Here is a 17,958-nt window from a genome sequence, read left to right on the forward strand (position 1 = left end):
GCTTTAGGTCTTCAGCTGGACTCATGTAGGACATTGCTGTGGGATCCAGTCCCTCAGCTGGATTAATTTGATCTCTAGTATGTGGACGGATTTCCTGCGCTCTTTTATATGAATCTTTGGGTGACTATTTCAAAATAATCTTATAAATTGTATGTCCTGTATTGTTTTCCCTTGTGAACTCCTGACTACAACCCTGGCCTAAAGGCAACAGTTTCTTAGTATCTTTCCAGAGGTAGATAGCATATCTATATTTATCATTTATATTTCATCACATGCACAAATGATAACCTGCCATACTACCATTCTACCTGACTTAACACATCAGTACACACAGAGCTGCTATATAGTTTTGAGATACATGTTTTCCATTTTATGAAAGCATTTTAATTATGTCAGGCACCAACTGGTTGGCATTTAGCTTCTTTCCAATCTTCTTCTACTACAAATGATGCTACAGTGAGCATCTCTGTGTATCTGACATTTTGCCCTTGACAAGGTAAATTTGTAGGACTAACCTCTAGAAATATACTATTGGATTAAAGGATACACATTTGAAGTTTGGATGTAGATACTCACTTAAAATGTTTGAATTGCCAGAGAGATAGCTCAGTGAGTTAAGTGTCTGCCTAGAAAGAGCAAGACCCTGAGTTAATTTAAATCATGAAGCTCCCCTTGTGGAGGATGTGACAATTCACACATCTACTATTCACACACCGCTTGCCTCCTGCCTGCTTTGCTTGATCAAGTTCTTAGCTCCTCAGTGTTCTCATCTACAGTGTGGCAATAATTGGGCTCTCTCCCTCATAGGGTAGCTGTGAGGAGTAGAAGAGCTCATGAATGAAAAGTCCTTGATGTTCTTGTGTGTTAACTATCCTCAACATCATTGGATTTTTTCATTCACGCCCACCTCCTGGAACTCTCTGACAGTGACATATAGGCACTGCTTGTACATCTATGCATGTCCAACATCAGTAAGAACCCCTTTGGCCTTGTCTACTGTAGACAATCAGAGTATGTTGCTCCAGTGCCCCAACATACGCCTTTGAGATAGGTGGTGTTTGTTTTGTTCATTTGTTTGACAGTGCTAGGCATTGAATGTAGGGCCTAGGCAAGTACTTCAACATTGATAGATACCTGAAACCTTAATTTTTTTTTGAGATAGAATTTCACTGAATTGTCCCAGTTGGCCTGGAATTTACAATCCTCCTGCCTCAGGCTCCTAAGGAGGTAGGGTTACATGCATACACCACCGTGCCTGAATGATATTAAGTACTATTTCTGAACTAAAGGAAATAAGTAACAGTGTGCTATCTCCTTTCTCCCCCTGAAGACAGGATATAAATCCTTTTGCATCAAATGCTACTTAGAGCTCAGAAATGGCACCACAGGAATTCACCAGCAAATCTTACCTTGTTCATTTCTTCCCACATATTTACCTTCCTACAGCTTTCTGCCTGTGGAATCTTAAGACAACTTTCTTTTGTCTTATGAGTCCCTCCTCTCCCAAATTCACTGATCTCTGTTGAAGATGCTGCATATGCCAGTTCTGAAACGCCACCTTGAGTAACCTGTCATCAAGGTTTCTCTTGAGTGGTGAGCAGTGCCTGTGCTAATAAAGTGGTTTGATTTTCTCTTATTAACCTCTCTTATGTTACAGAAGTCTGTCCCAATACACATTTGTGGAAATTGAGGAGAAATTACCTTTGCTTTCCAACACCAACTCTTTCTCTCAAAAGGATTTGTGCCATGTCACCCTTTAATGCTAAACCTTCACATGGCTCAGCTTTATAAGAGTGTTTCTCTCACGCCTTTGAAGGTTTTCTGAACTTTCACAGCCTTCTACATGCACAGTGCAGGACTGATTATTAGTTTCATTTCTCCAGAAGGACATTATGCTCAGGGGTGGAGAAGAGGCATGAGCGAGGTTAAGGAGAAGATTAACTGAGGAATCAGGGGAAGCCACGGTAGGAAGGAGCCTGGGCAGAAGCTAGCTGACTTATGGGGCACAGAGCTGAAAATGTCACAAGGGCCAACACGAGCAAGGTCCTAGCTGAGAGGGCTGCCAGGGCAACAGCTGCATGTGGTTATTCTCTCTCTTCCTCGGACTAGACCAACTGTGTCTAACTGGCAGTGAGGCTCCTTCCTGTCTCTATACAGAAGTTGATTTCCAGGCTCCGGCTTCCTCTTTTTCCTCTTCTTTCCTTCAACTCTCCTCCCTGAGTTCTATGTCTCCCCAAACTTCCAGCCACCACTAGTCACTCTAAGGTGGCCAGCACCACAATGTGTCAGAGTACCATTTTGTGGGTCACCTACTGAGTGCTTAAAAGTCAACCTTCCAGGACTGACGACAATGCTTGGTGGTCTAAGCTCCTGCCTGACAAGTGGAAAGACCTGGGTTTGGTCCCTGGCACTGCATGCTCTGCTGGCCCAGAAACCCAAGCACTCCATGCTGGTCAACGAAACTGGGCACGGTAGTGCATGCCTGTAATCCCAGTGCTGGGGAGGCTGAGACAGAAAGATCAGTACAAGTCCCAGCTGCATGGCAAGACTTTGTATCACATAAATAAATAAATAAATAAATGATTTATTAAAAAAGTCATCTTTACATAACCTGTGTTCCTTTCCAATACAGCTTACCTAAAATTAAACTCATCCACAATCTGAAATGCCCTCTGCTTCTCACGAACTTTCAGAGCATGCTAGTGAGCAGGAAGCTACCCTTCCTCTGTGTGTGCCGCGCTTGCGTGTGGCGCTGTCCAGTGTGGCCTGCACAGTAAGCGCTTCTTGGCCAACTTGGATCAAAGAGTGTCTCTCAGGCCCATTTCTCCATCTTCCTGAGGTTAGCTCGCTGATCCTCTTTCCTGTTTAGATAGGGACACACCTTGAGAATCATGGTCCCAAAGGCACAACAAACATCTTTGGAGCCTTCCCGGCATGTGCTAGATGACTAACAATGGGGCAGCCTGCTCCAGGCTGCTGGTACAGGGGAGGCACGCGAAACCTTCTGTGGGTTTGTTGCGTGGGAGCCTTCCTCTCTTTCCACCCTGCAGGGTATACGGCAGCGCCCTCTGGGACACAGAAAAGAGAGCTGGGCTGATTATTTATTTAATACAAGAGCACTGATTCTCCTGTATCATAATCTCATGGATAGAAGTGAACAGTGATGCAAATTTTAAGGATACGAAAGGCTTTGGCTAAAAACCTGCAGAACTGAAGCTTCAAAATCCCATCTGAAGCCAAAAAATAAATGTCATTAAATTCTTTGTGAAGTACAGGGGAAGAAAACACAAATGTGTTTCTTCAGATAAAGAAATGTAAAAGCCTATGTCATATTCTTGATGTGTTTGTATTTGAGTCACATTTGGTTAGCAAAAAAGGTGTTTTTAATAGATGACTTTTCCTAATTCATGTTTCAGATAGGAGATGATGAGCTTTGGTTTACAGCGTTGGCCTCACACAGGTTGATCCTGATGAAGCTGAATATTCTGTGTTCAAAAAGGAACAAATAATTTATCCTTAGAAACTTCATTGCGCCACACTCATGCTATGGTCATCTCCTTTGTCTTATCATCATCATTATTATTATTTTATTTTTTGGTGGCACCAGGGATCAAACTCAGGACCTTGTGCTTACCAGGCAAACCCTTGGTCCACTGAGCTATCTCCCCAGCCCAGTAATCTCCTTTGAAAACATGCAAATCTGGATAAAAGAGCAAAGACATCAGGCTAGTAAAAAGAAAGGTAAACTTTTCCATAGAGCTTGTGAAGATGCAAAGGGAATCTGGTGGTCAGGGAGACAAGAAGGAGGGGAGGGGAAGTAAAAGGGACTCATTGTGACATGTCTATGCACCACCCCTCCACAATGGACACATTTACTATGCTTCACAAACACACACTAATCAAAAAAGATGCAATACATAGGATAAATGTATTTAATAAATATTGCAAGAACAAACAAGCAAAAATTCCCATGCCATGTTAAGCCATTTTATTTATACTTATGTTTAATGTAAAGAAAAATAGAAATTTCCAAACCAATCAAATATATACATTTGTATATTATCAATTATACTAAATTAAAGCTAGAAAAAGGGAGAGAAAAATTACTTTCAACCTTACCATCCAAAGACAGTAATTATTGCATTAGCTTCTTGTCACTGTGAGAAAATACCTGAGAAAATAAATCTTTAAAGAGGAAAAGTGTATTCTCTCTCTGGCTTCAGTACATGAAAACTTGACCCTGTTGATTTGGATGTGTGGTAGCATATTGTATCCTGGCAAGGGTGTGTAGAAGGGGTCTGCTCTCCTTGTGGCAGCTAGAAGCCAAGAAACAGGCAGGAAGGGCCTGGGGTCCCAATATTCCCAAAGAACTACCACCAGACCCTGTCTCTGAAAGGCTCTACCCTCTGCCTCCTGACAGTGTCACAGGCTGGCAACCCCACCTTTAACCTCTGGGGTTTGGGAGAGATTTCCAAACCACAGTGACTGTAAGCATTTGTTTTCACCTTTCTAGACCTGACTCTGTGCTCTCCCCAGAGCTGTGAGTTCTGCCCACACGTGCTCCCTGACCGCCTGGAGCTGCTGTGCTGACACTGAAGATGCACCAGGTGTTGAACTGGGCTGTGGCTCCTCCTGATTAGTCAGTGCTGCTGCTGTAAAGATTATCATATTCTGCTTAACAAAGGTGGAGTCAGTCTCTCTGCGCTTGTGTACGTGTGTGTCAACTGCTGGTGCCATAGTTTTTCAAAATGCAGAATATTTTCATAGCTTATAGGCATTAACTTGTGTTGCTATTTCTACAATTTATCCAGCTATGCAGTTTCAATTGGTCCCTTTTTAAAAAATTTACTTATCATCTTGCTTTATGTTTCTTTTTTTTTTTCTTTTCTTTCTTTTTTTTTTTTTTTTGGCAGAAGAGGGGATTGAACTCATGCCCTTGCGCTCACCAGGGAAGCGTTTATTCCATTGAGCCATCTCTCCCGCATCTTGCTTTATGTTTTTTATCTTCTTTTTCCTTTATCTTTCTTGCTTATGCTTCTACTGATGTTTTCATTTTTTTGAAAGTTGTACATTTATCCTTCTCGATCAGTCAGAATTATTTTTTTTTACTGAAGATATATGAATCAATTGTTTTCTAACAGCATCAGGATTTAACTGGTTTCTGCTAATCTTCTGTCTGTTATCCTGTGAGAGTGGATATTTCTGCTTTTCTGCTTTTCTTTTATTTCTAAATTCTCAGTTGATGTTTAAGTAACTTGAAGTTTTCAGATACAAAGTTTGAGACACAATTTGAATCTCTCCTTTCAATAATCATGTTTGGCATTTGCACTGTTTAAAAATTCATTTAGCAAATTGCTTATTAACACTGAACTTTCACAACTTTTATTACTCTTTTTATTTTGGTACTTTCCTCAATAAATGTAAATAAGTTTTGGAGAGCAGTTTGTAGAAAGAGTGATGAACGCTTTTGCCTCTTACAGGAAAACCATTTATCTTCATATCAAATATAAGTGGCACAAAATTAGCTTTAAGTAGTCTTTACTTTCTTTACACATTCCCCACCCTCCCCCGAATTCTTTTCTGGCTTGGTACTTTGACCTGGGTTTTTTTCCTTAGTGAATTATCCTTAAAATTAATCATTCATGATTGAATATGTATAGTTTTCTCTCTTGGACTTTCAAATACAGAACCAGGACCAGTGTGTGTGAGTGCACGTGTGTGTGTGTGCGAGCGAGCGTACGCACGCGCATACACCAGCTTTGTACAGTGGACGCATGGAGTCAAGAGTCACTTTGCATCTGTTTTCACCATAGGAATCGGCGTCCTGTTGTGACTCACCTATGGGACGACTATTCTGCGCCTCCTCTTCTCGCGTGTATTCTCCTCGTCCTCACAGTGTGTCGGGGGAGGAGGGCTGTCATTCGTGCCGCTCATCTTCCTGGTTGTGCTGTGTGCTATGTTTCTCCTGTTACACTGACTTAATGAAGGCTCTAACCTCAAGGCCCCGCTCATGGGTTCAGTTTTCTGCCTTCTCTGTTCTGCAGTTCACCACTTCTCGCGCGTGGTGGAAAATCTTCTTTTTCACCTGAACGGACGATCCTCGTCTTGAAATAAACTTTTCCCTTTACAAAGATAGTGAGATACGCTGAGTGTACAGTACAAGTCTCAGTGCACAATTTTAAATTTCCCTGCTACAAATCCATACGGTTTGGGGAATTTGACTGTACCGCTTCTTTGGGTGAAGTGCATTTTTTTTTAATGTCAGGTGAACTTTCACTCTTGAGGATATGAATAGAGCTGGCTAATTATTTACTTTAAAGTATTACGATGACTCTGTTGGCAACTTCACAGATCTCTATTCCATGCATTTGAGTTCCAGACAAAAAAGAAATGAAAACAGCTTCTATTTTCTGTGGCCTTATTTTTGGCAGATGAAGGCTCCAGAAGCTTGAGAAGAGAGAGGGAAATAGAGCCAGAAGTGCTTTTTTTTCTGAGCGGGAGCTGCACTTGCCTGCCTGTGGTTTCCTGTATTTCTTTTGGTATCTGGCTGGCATTTGCAGTCTAGGCAGCAGCACGAAAACGACTGTGTGTCCCTGTCAGGTTTCCGAAGCCCCTGTGTCTTCTCTCCTTCACCCTGTTGACAGATTAGGCACAGGAGACAGCCTTCAGACCATCATTATCTCTCTTGCTGTCATTTAGAGGTGCACCATTTTAGCTTTGCAGTCAAAGAACATGTCCAAGAACATGGGAAAGAAGGGAGGGGGGTGTGACACGCAAGCTGCATTGTTCATAAAACTAAGATTTGTTCTTATGGCCTATCGTTGGCTCCAGCCCCTGCTCTTCTCAGTCTGGGGGCTTGTGAGGCTCTGCTGATGGTTTGTCTTCTACAATGAAAAGCACATCTTGGGTCTGAGGATGCAGCTCAGTGGTAAGGAGCTTGCCTAGTAGAAGAGAGGCCCTGGATTCAGTCCTCAGCAACATTAAAAAAAAAAAAAAAAAAAAAGAGGGGGATAAAAAAGGCAAGAAAAGTCCATCTTTTTGCTTCTAGAAATTTCAGCATGAATATTTCATTTTCCAGTCTGGTGGTTGGCACTATGCCTGTCATATGTTCTGTGACATTCCCGACCTGCATTTGACAGAGCATCACTTACTCTTATCTTCATGGGAATTTGCAAAGTTGAAATACATAATCGGAATTCTTAAACCACTTTAAAGGACATTCAGAGCAATGAACAATCATATCTTTTGACCTATAGGACACCAAAATATCTAAACAAACAAATTGATAAATTCCCATTGTGTCTAGTCTCTGCGAAGTAACCCATTTTTACATATTGTAGATCTGTAGATTTCTTTGATTTTTGTTCTTGACAATTGGTATAAAAATATAGATAACATTCATGGCTTCCAAGGACTAAGAGATATTTTCTCCTGGGTCCTCAGGAGGTTCCGGTTGAGGTGCAAGTACTAGGGCTGGGTTGCCCCTGCTGCCTGGGATCTTCCTGTACATCTGTAGCTGGCTTGGAATAAGATTGTTTTGCTTGAGCTCTCACCACCCTCCTTCAAGCACAAGCTGAGCTTTACAGTTCAGAAGTTAAGCACATTGGGATATTTATTTAAAGGCAGTTGCGCTTCCTGATCTTTGTGGGTAGCTGAGCTCCTTGTGTCACCAGACCCCCAAATGAGTATTCACATTACAGTGGCTCAACCTGCAGGACATGGCCTCCCTGTTGATAGCAAATGGTTTCTTCCACAAACCTTTTGACTCCACAAGTTTGCAACCATTAATTCTTAAGGGTTTTGGTAAATCTCCCCAGTTAAATATTAAATAAGAAATATGGCCAGGATGGTTACAGCGCTTTGTGAAGTCTGTTTGAAGTGTCCTTTAAAATATTAAATTCAAATAAATGATTGAATCAGAACAAAGGCTATATCTTAAGACAAATTCAGCCAAGTCTCTTTAACCTTTGAGCTTTCAACATAGATTAGAAAGCCAGGGCAACACATGCTTTCATAGCAAATTGAAGTGGGATTTTGGAAACAGTTCCTGCAAATACAGGTAACCCATACCTAGGTTTGATCTGCCCTTGCCATTTTGGAGGAGAGATTTCACTGCTCATTGTTTGATAAGAGTGTGAATTTTTTTTTTTTTTTTTTAGCGTTTATATTCAAAGAAGCAAATCCTTGAAAATGCTTGCTTTGGGTGCTATGTTTATTCCTTGTCAATGTCTTCCATATGAAATCTGTTCTGCTTTTAATATCTACCACAGTTGGAGCCTCAAAAAAAATCTGTTTTATATCTGCCCTTTGCACTCAGCTTATTTTGTTTTACACATCCTCAAAGTTATCTGTGTGAAAGCATTCTTGCTTCTAAGCAGGCGGTCCTAGGGTGGAGGAGCTGGGGAGATGGCCCTGCCTTTTGGGAGATCACGAAATCCGTGATATTTGAGGCATATGTCAGGTAGAGTGCCTTATCTGACTTTACCAGCGGGGGGGGGGGGGTGTCCTAATACAATCATGGTGCTGCCTCTTTCTTTTTCCCAAGCACTGTGTGGGCTGGTCCAGCCCCCTTCGGGTCTGCTCCGGTTTGTGCTTGGCTGTGGTATGTCTCCATCTGCTTCCTCAATGCTGCACAGACTCCTGCAGCTCCTGATTCAGCCTGCCCAAGACAATGACTCCAGAGACCCAAGGCCCCCAGAAGCAGAGGGTGTCATAGTTGGCCACAGGGAATGCACAATAAATACGGGCTGTGTGTTCTGAGCATATGGCTGACCTCATGGGGGCAGGAGACTGTGAGCACTAGGAAGACAGAGACACTGAGTCGACACACCTCTTGAATAAATGCTGCAGGCTGCAAAGGTTTCTAAGAGAACAGATATGAGATGCCTACTTTCTTGAATTTGCTGAGCACTTTCTTGCCTACTCTGATGAGAGAATGCTTCCAGCATAAGGAAGGTCACATCCTTAGCTAAAACCCTATCACTGGAACCTCCTCTTGACATAGACCCAACCCCTGCTCCTCAGCATCTCACTGACGCTCCATTTGGTAGACGAGGGTTTCCCTTCCTTCAGAAAGAGACAAATGAAACAAATAGTTGACACAAGGGAGGTTAGAAATAGTCCAACCTAATAAAGGGAACTGTGAGGTCCAGGGGGACAAACCTTGCCAGAAATCCAGGAAGAAGGTGCTCCAGTTGGTGCCACAAGACAAAGAGAAATGTCACCTTGTGAGGCATACTCTGGCTCACGGCCAGCCTTGGTGGGCGTGTGTGGCGTCTATTCCCGCCTTGCTGGGCTAGATTAATGCCAGGACAGGGTAACACTTGGGCCCTTAGCCTCTATCCTGGTGTGTCCTGGCTGAAGGGACCATCTTTCATCCTCATGTCCCTTCTGTTCAGGCCACTAGAGGTCCTCATTGGTTTGCTCAGGACAGAGCAAAAGGCAGTTTCTGAAATAGAACCAGCCAGCCAGAATAATGCTTTGATTGAGTTGTTTCCTTCAACTTTGTGGGGTTCTGTAAGTTACTCAGAGACTCTGGGCCTCAACATCCTTATTTTTGCAACAAGAAGCAGGGGTTGAAAGCATTTCGTCTACTAAAAACCTCCTCTCTGTCAGACATAGCTTTTAATTCCAGGCAGGATTTTGGAAGGACTTGAACACCATAGTGGGGTGTTTGAGAAGCATGGATTCCAGGTGAGGGGAGTGTGGAAGAAGCAAAAGCTGATGTGGATGGAGGGTGTGTGAATGAGCAGCTTTTGAGTCTGCAGGCTGAGTCCAGAGTGCAGCAAGGAATATGGTACCTCCAGGGGGCTGGGTTATAGATCTGCTGGGTCTTAGCTCGCTAGGGGTTAGGGCTGTCTCTGAAGGTAATGCAGCTTTCCACCCCGTGGAGAGGGCCCTGGACAGAAAATGGATATGCATGGAGCAGAGTTAAAGTAGGTGGATGTGAGACCAGAAGAGCTGCCACGGAAATCAGACAGGAAACAGAGACGTGATGCAGAAGCCGGGTTGAACACTGACACACGAGCAGCACAGAGCTGCTCCCTGACCTCAAGAAGGGTTTCTGCTAAGCCCATCAAAAACAGAAAAAATATCATTAGTTGAAAGTATATTTAAAATGCCTCAAGTGGCAAATATCATGCCTTAGCCTAGTCTACCTTCAATTTGCTCAGAGCACTTACATTATTAGAGCTGTACTTGGCCCTGAGCATCCCTTGTAGTTCATTAATATGGTATGGAAAATACCAGAGTGGTTTTGTGGGTGGGCTTTCACATGGTCTTAAAGTTGAAAAATTGGAATTTGAAACAATATAAGTCAGGGTCTACGGCTCTTGATATATACATATACAGAGCTATATTCCACACAGATGGTGTGAAGGCATAATAGCCTCCTCCCCGGGTGAAGAGAGCATCTAATACAATAGTGTTGATTGTGATGGATACAGGGTACATTTTAAAAAATAAAATTTGGTAGTTTGTTTAGAGTAAGAGAGTGACTTATGTATAGCCATTGCCAAGGAACAGCGCCCTTCTCTGACAACTCTTGCATTTGAGGTGAAGAGGGAGAGTGAAGGAAAAAAAGTAAATAAATAAAGACTGACTACCACCAATGAACTACGGGAATGATTCAACAAATCCCCTAAGTTCTAAAACCACCCTCAGTGGAGGAGGCTGTTACACGAATGGATGTCATTTGTAGGATTTCTTTTTGCTTGTTATTTTGGAGGTGCAGAATCTTAGACATTTCTGATGTAATTAATGGCAATACCACCAGGCTGGTAGCCTTTGTACACTTAGCACTACATTTGTGCATGCATGTGGAAAAGCTTTATAATGTAGTCATGACTACATCCCACACAGAAACACTTTTTTCAGCCTAAATAAATAATTTATTACCAGGAATACTGTGTCAAGGGACAGTATTTCTAGAGCTTATAAGAGAAACTGAGTTATCTGACCTCCTTTGGAGCAGCCTAGTTGAGATTGTCCCCAGCGCCAGAGGTACTAGGCAGATGGTAGGCAGGAGTAGTTTCTGTAAGGAAGGCTGGGAAAAGAACCACCCAGAGGGACAGGAGAGGCATCCTGTGAGGCAGGGAGACGTTTAACTCTGGCTCAATTTTAGGGGTTCGGGAGGATTAACATCTGAATAATAACCTCCAAAATCATTTTATTTTTTTTAAATCTGCTAAAATGTTTATCTCAATCACCAGGGCTTTCATACCTTTTTAAAATTTTCTAATTTTGAATTGAAAAATAATAATTGTATATATTTATGGAGTGCAACATTATATTTTGACACGTTTTCGTTTTGGAATGGTTCAGTGAAGCTACTTAACAAATCCATCACTTCACATACTTATCAAATTTATTTTTTTTGCCGTGTGAACATTTTGAAAACTATATTACATTGTGCAGTAGACCACAAAATAACTCATTTCTCTTCACTAACTCAGGTCCCACAACATTGGACCAACCTGCACCCTTTCCCCCAACGCGAGCTCTGGAAACCACCATTCTCTTCTCTACTTCTACAAGTTTAATATCTTAGATTGCACATATAAGAGAGATCGTGCAGTAAGAATCTTTCCATTGCTGGGTTCTCTGACTTAACATAACATTGCCATGGCTTATCAATGTTTTTGCAAATAGCAGCAGTTCCTTCATTTTAAAGACCAAATAGTTCTCAGCACTTGGGAGGCTGGTGCAGGAAGATTGCTGAGTTTGAGGCTAAACTGGGCTACTGAATAGAACAGTAAGATCCTGTCTCAAAAATACAAAAACAAAACAAAATGACAACAAAGACAAAGACCAAATAACACTCCTTCTTACACATCTCATGTTCTCTTTATCCACACATCTGATGATGAACATGTAGAACTGATACCATAGAAATGCAAAGGACTGTAAGACATTGTTATGGAAAATTATATGCCAACAAACTGGATAACCAAAGCCTCCTCAATTTCATAATAAAGCAAACTTCACTGCCCTCTCCCTTTTCTTGACTCTGCCACCAGGCAAACCTCAAGGCTGTCTGAATGTTGTAGGAACACAGGGATGTTCCTACATTTTTCCCATTTCCATGTACTTATTTATCTAGGAATAAGGCAATTCATTTCACAATAACAGATTCTAAATGGAAAAGTTAGAAGAGTGTTTTTTTTTCATACCAGTGAGTAAATAAATTCTTTCTAAAGATCAAATTTAGGATACAAATGATAAGCAAAGAATTCATGTGCTCTGAGTGGGAGAAAATGAGAAGGAACAACTTGGAACAAATAAGATAGACATATTTGCTACAGTCTAGATCATTTTCAAGTTGTGGAAGTGGTAGATCCAGAGCTCTGCAAAGCATGACTATCACTGTTATGTGGTCCATATGCATACTGGGGATCCTTGACCTATTATGGAGCTATATCCTGTTTTAAGTGGAAAATAGCTTATATTGAAAATTCACTTGGTGCCAATGGTGCAGATGAGTGGTACAGTGCCTGCCTGGCAAATTTGAGGCCCTGAGTTTGATTCCTGGTACCAAAAATACAGTCTATTGCATTTGATGAACCTCTCCTACAGAGTACTACGTGTGGCCACAACACACTGTAGAGTGTCATTCATTTCCCTGGATGTCTTGTGGGACCTTGAGCTTGCTGCCAGTGTCCAGCATCTCAAGTAGCAATTATAGCTCATGTCAGTAGCATCAAAATTCAAAGTGCTGTTTCCGCTGAGTGTTTATCACTTTTGCAGCACTGGTAGGTTCAAAAGTGTAAGTTGAATCGTCATGGTGGGAAGGCTCTTCTGTGTACACAACCCCCTTCTTGGGGGAAGTGAAAAGGGCCTGACTTTGTATTTCCATCATAATACGGCTCATTTTAATGGGCAAGAATAAAAAAATTTAGAGTTCATGGTGAACATCTGTCCATGGTTATCCCAGGTTGCGCTCAGAAATTAGAGGTCATCTTACTGTTTTGAAATTGCAATATTGCCTTCTAGCGAGATCTGTCAGTTTCAGTTTTTTTTTCCTCCAAAGTCACGCCAGCACTCATTTTGAATCCTTAGGTTTCTGAAAGACATTTCCTTTTTAAAATTAATTAATTAATTAATTAATTTAGTGCAAGGTCTCGCTGTACAGCTTGGATTCCTAGTGATCCTTCTGTCTCAGCTTCCTTAGTGCTGGGATTACTGGCATGCACTACCACACCTGGCTTCGGTGGCCAGCATGGTGTGCCTGGGTTTCTCCTACCTGCACGGCATGTGGTAGAAGGGATTGAACACTGGTCCTTGAGCTTGCCAGGTAGGCGCTGAGACTGCCCAGCAATCTCCCCAACCCTGAAAGATATTATCTAGTAAAACAATGCTTATATATTTTTTTAAATTAGGTTGGTGATATTTGCCTCCTAAAAAATGATGAAAACCCCATATCTTTGTACTAATCTCCTGATCACATGAATATTTATAATAACACAAGTGTATGCTGTTTCACCAATGAAAATCAGAAATCTTACAGACAATGCAATGGGCATTTCGGTAAGAGAAATTCTTCGTCATTCCTGTAGCCCCTAACCTAATCCTCAATGTGTAATGTGGACAAAGGCGGACAACTTTGACAGAGAAACTGAAGCTCAGCCCTTACCTCAAGATTGAAACCCATTTGAATTCTGAGAATAAGGAGCTGACAAAGATAATTTTCATAGATTAACATTTTTCACCTGGGTTTTATATTTCTGGAAGACATATACACTGCATTGGTTATGCATTGATCAAACTTTTATTGTGCCAGCTGTACTTCATAGACCTGAAAAAGTGATTCAAGCAAAACAAAAGAGAACATAAAAGCACAACTATAATGGTTTTAAATCCCAAAGAGGCAATTACAAGTTTGATTCCAGTGATGCAGCTGGACTCTGCCGGAAAACTAAACACCTTATCCATATTAAGCAGTTATGAAAGCTAGGGCTCAGGATGTAAATAATAAATTTGCACCGCAGTCATATTTGTAAAGTACATCCCTTTTAATAAGTGGAAAGAACATGGTAATAAATTTCACACTAATTCTTGTGCAGGGAAGAATTTTACAGAGTTCAAATATGTTAAGACAGGTAAAAAAAAATTGAGCTTAGAAATAACTAATCGTTGGGATAAAACAAATGACAAAAGATGAGAATAATGTGCACGGGATTGGGTAGTAACTCCATAAGCTCTTGGAGCTGAGCTCAGCCTAATGCAGCTTTTTGTATGCATGATGTTTCTCTGTCTCTTTAAAAGAAAAATGAAAGTAAATGGGGCATTGTATTTCCAAATTAATTGACAAAAGCTCAGGACAAGACACTTATAGAACTAATTATTGCATGGCTTTGGATATCTTTCTCTTCCCCAATTTTTTGACGCAGGAATTGAGAAGGCTAAAGTATTTATACAGGATCCATCCAGCATAAGCAGGCAGGTTGGGGCTTTTCCAAGCTCCCCTCTGAGTGCTCCAAATATGCTTATTAATTCATTAATCTGCCAAATACTTAGTGTCTATTACATGTCAGGCATCAGAGCAGCAGAGATCAGAAGGCTGCCTCCAGCCTCAAGGCACCATGGCTTAATGGCAAAAAGAAATGGACACACAGGTAATCCCACCAAAAGCATAACTGTTTAGTAGAGAAATCCAGAATGTCAGAGGAAAAGGCTTTGTCTTAAGAGAAAGACTCAGACAAAGGCTTACTAGAAGAACGTGATTTGAGTAATTTGAAAATATTTTTCTCCAGATTTTGCTGTTGTAACAAATTACTCAGGCTAGTACAACACTTAGCCCATGTTTTCTTCCATGGGCAATTAACTAATATTGAGCCCAAATCTTACCAAGAAGAATCTGACAGATACACATAGAACCAAATTCCTCCTCATGATCAATGTAAAGGAAGATTTAAAATTAAATATAAAAGGTAAAAAGTAAATATTTAGGAGAAATAGAGATAATGTTTTATAAAGTAGAAGTAAGATGAATATCCTTGTTTAATTGTCAAAAAATGCGAGAACTAAAAAAACTATAGATTATTTTGATATTAAAAGTTTAAAAAACTGAGAGAAGAGGACCCATGGATGGGAGAGAGTATTTTCACCTTTTGTGACCAACACAGAATTAATGCACAGCCCATATGATGTTCACACATTAAACCTAGAAAAACAGGTAAGGAAATTAAAGGAGCAAATAGCCATATGAGAAGAGGCTCAACTCTTTCAGCAATCAGAAAAATGAGAATAAAACTACAGAATTGGTGGAAAAACAGGAAGGATGCCAATACCAATGACTGACAGAGGTGTAGAGAAGCAGAGGTTCTCTTCTTGGCTTGCCAACTTTGAAAAACAACATGGCAAAACTTAGCAAGGGGCAAGATTGCAGATTTCCGGAATTTCACTTAGGCACACAGGAGACATAAGCAAGGACGTGCTTTGGCTGTGAAAGATCCAAACTACCCACTCGTAGGAGAGTGGATGAGTCAATCATGGGTATTTATGCTATTTAGGCAATGAAATGCTACAGAACAGTGAGCGCTAGTGAGCATGCGGGTCGCGGAGGACACCTGGACAACGCTCCTGGAGGGAGGAGCTACAGTCTCCACTTTGGCTGAGCCTCACTCTATTTCCATGTGGTTTACATATACAAAGCTGGCCAGGACTTTTTCTTTTCCCTTCAGTTGGCTTTAAGCAATGCATATCAGTCCAGCCAAGGTGCGGATGTGTAATCTTTGAAAATGACCAGCATAAGGTGGGGTGGGATCCAGTGCTCCATGCTGCAGCGGGGATCGAGGCTCAAGATAGAGGCTATGACTTCTTGGGGCTTGAAAGATTGCACATCATAGCTGAATCCTCCACCCCCAAACATCAGATACTATCTCAGTTGTGTACTGCAGATTACCGTTCCTGCATATCCTTCACTGCATATTGCAGAGGCGATCTCAGGCCTCCTACATAGTCCAGTTCATGACACTCACGTGCTTCCTGCTGTTCCCACAGTCACTCATTCTCAAGCCATTCTTTGTCCTTTTTTAAAAAATATCTTTTATGTACTTATTTGGCACAGGGTCTTGATATGCATTTCAGACTCATAGTGAACCTCCTGTCTCAGCCTCCCTAGCTCTGGTATTATGCCACCATGAACTAAGTGGTATGCCAGCCACCTAGCATGCCACCATGCCGGGTTTCCATGGCCAGCTCCACACATGTGGAGTTCCAGGGACAATTCTGCATACAGTGCCAGGGATTGAACCCAGGTCCTTGTGCTTGCCAGGCTATCTCCCCCGCCCCGAACCACTCCTTTCTTGAGGAATTAATACAACCCAATTTCGGTCCTAGGTAGAGGTCTTTGTTTGGATAGCTGCCATTGTGGCTGGACTTCAGACTCCTAGGCTCCCCATAACTACAAATATGCCTCAGTGTCTTTATTCTCACCAAGGGTTACACTGAAAGTGGCAGACTAGAATTAATCCACTAGAATTCCGGTAATTTTTCCACCGATTACAAAAATAAATTTTCTGGGCCGTGAGGAAGACTAGAAAGGGCTCTGTAAAGAACATATTGATTGGGCCCAGGGAGATAGCTCAGTAGAATAATCACTTTCCTGGCAAGTACAAGGTCTTGGGTTCAGTCAATCCCTGGTACTGAAAAAAAAAAATTGATTAAAAAGAGGAAAATGATTAAAATGAAAAAGTGAAGTATGAGTATTTAATAGAAGCTGATCCTGGAACAGCTTATGGATTTTTTCACAGTGAGATGATTATGGCTCATCCCAAGCAGGGAGGAAAGACCAGAGCTCCACCTTACAGAGATTCAAAGTCTTTCCTGCCCTACCATCTAGAAAAACTCCACTTACTGTCTTGTTGAAGAAAGAGAAAAGAAAAAAAAGCACTTGGAAAAGGAAGCAGTCACCCACATAAAATGGATATTTTATGCTTGTACCACTGGTCTGAGGGGTCCCAACTGAAGATGTATGCCGACACTCCATGTGAGTGGTCAGCCTAAACATTTCAGAGTGGGACAAAATTATGAAAATTTTAGTGAATGACTCAGGTTACTATTCACAAATACTCACTTAAAGAAATGCTGAACTTGGGCCGGTGAGATAACTCAGTGGACTAAGCTCCAGCTTATGCAAGCACAGGAACTGGGATTCGATCCCTGGCACCACATGCCATGCTGGCCCTGCCCCTGAGCATTTAGTGTCCCTGACTGTACTGAGCTGGCCACCAAGTCCTGGCATGGTGTCCCATGCCTGTAATCCCAGAGCTGGGGAGGCTGAAAACAGGAGTCCAATCAGCATAGTGAGATCCTGTGCCAAATACATTAATTAAAAAAGTACTGAACTCTCCAGAAGCAGCCAGGAGAATGAAGTCATGAAGACAAAAAAGAGTAAGTCTACATAAAAAATGGTTACACAAGCAAAAGTGTAACACCAGGCACTGAATGCGAAATGAAATGCTTTAAAACAGATGTGAACTGGCACCATGGTTTGCATCGCAAAGCTCCGCAGCATTCCTGTGCTCTAGGTGGGGCTGTGAGGAGATGACTGGAGCGTGTGACACTCACCAGTAGATTAGTCCACTGGTGAGTTTACTGCTCAGTGTGACGGTGGTAGTGCAGCCTGGCTGGAGAAGCCGGGTCACTGGGTGTCACCCACAAGGGCTGATCTCCCTTCCTTCACCCTTGGTCTCCCTGTGTCCTCCTCCCACCCCTGTGTCTGGACCTGTGTCTGCACATTGTGTCTCTCTGCCTTGGAGCCAGGGGACTATAGACAGACGCCTCTACAAAGCCTGAGCCAAAGAAAGTGTCTCCTTTGAGCTGTGTGTGTCACGTGTTATGTCTCAGCAATCAGAAAGTAACTAAGGTACTGGGTCTCCCATACTCTTAATGGAATTGTATGTCATCTGAAATGTATCAAAATAACACAAAAATTGGTAAAATAAAGTTAATTGGGAC

Source organism: Octodon degus, unplaced genomic scaffold (assembly GCF_000260255.1).
Source record: "Octodon degus isolate 3935 unplaced genomic scaffold, OctDeg1.0 scaffold00015, whole genome shotgun sequence".
Classification (NCBI taxonomy): Eukaryota; Metazoa; Chordata; class Mammalia; order Rodentia; family Octodontidae; genus Octodon; species Octodon degus.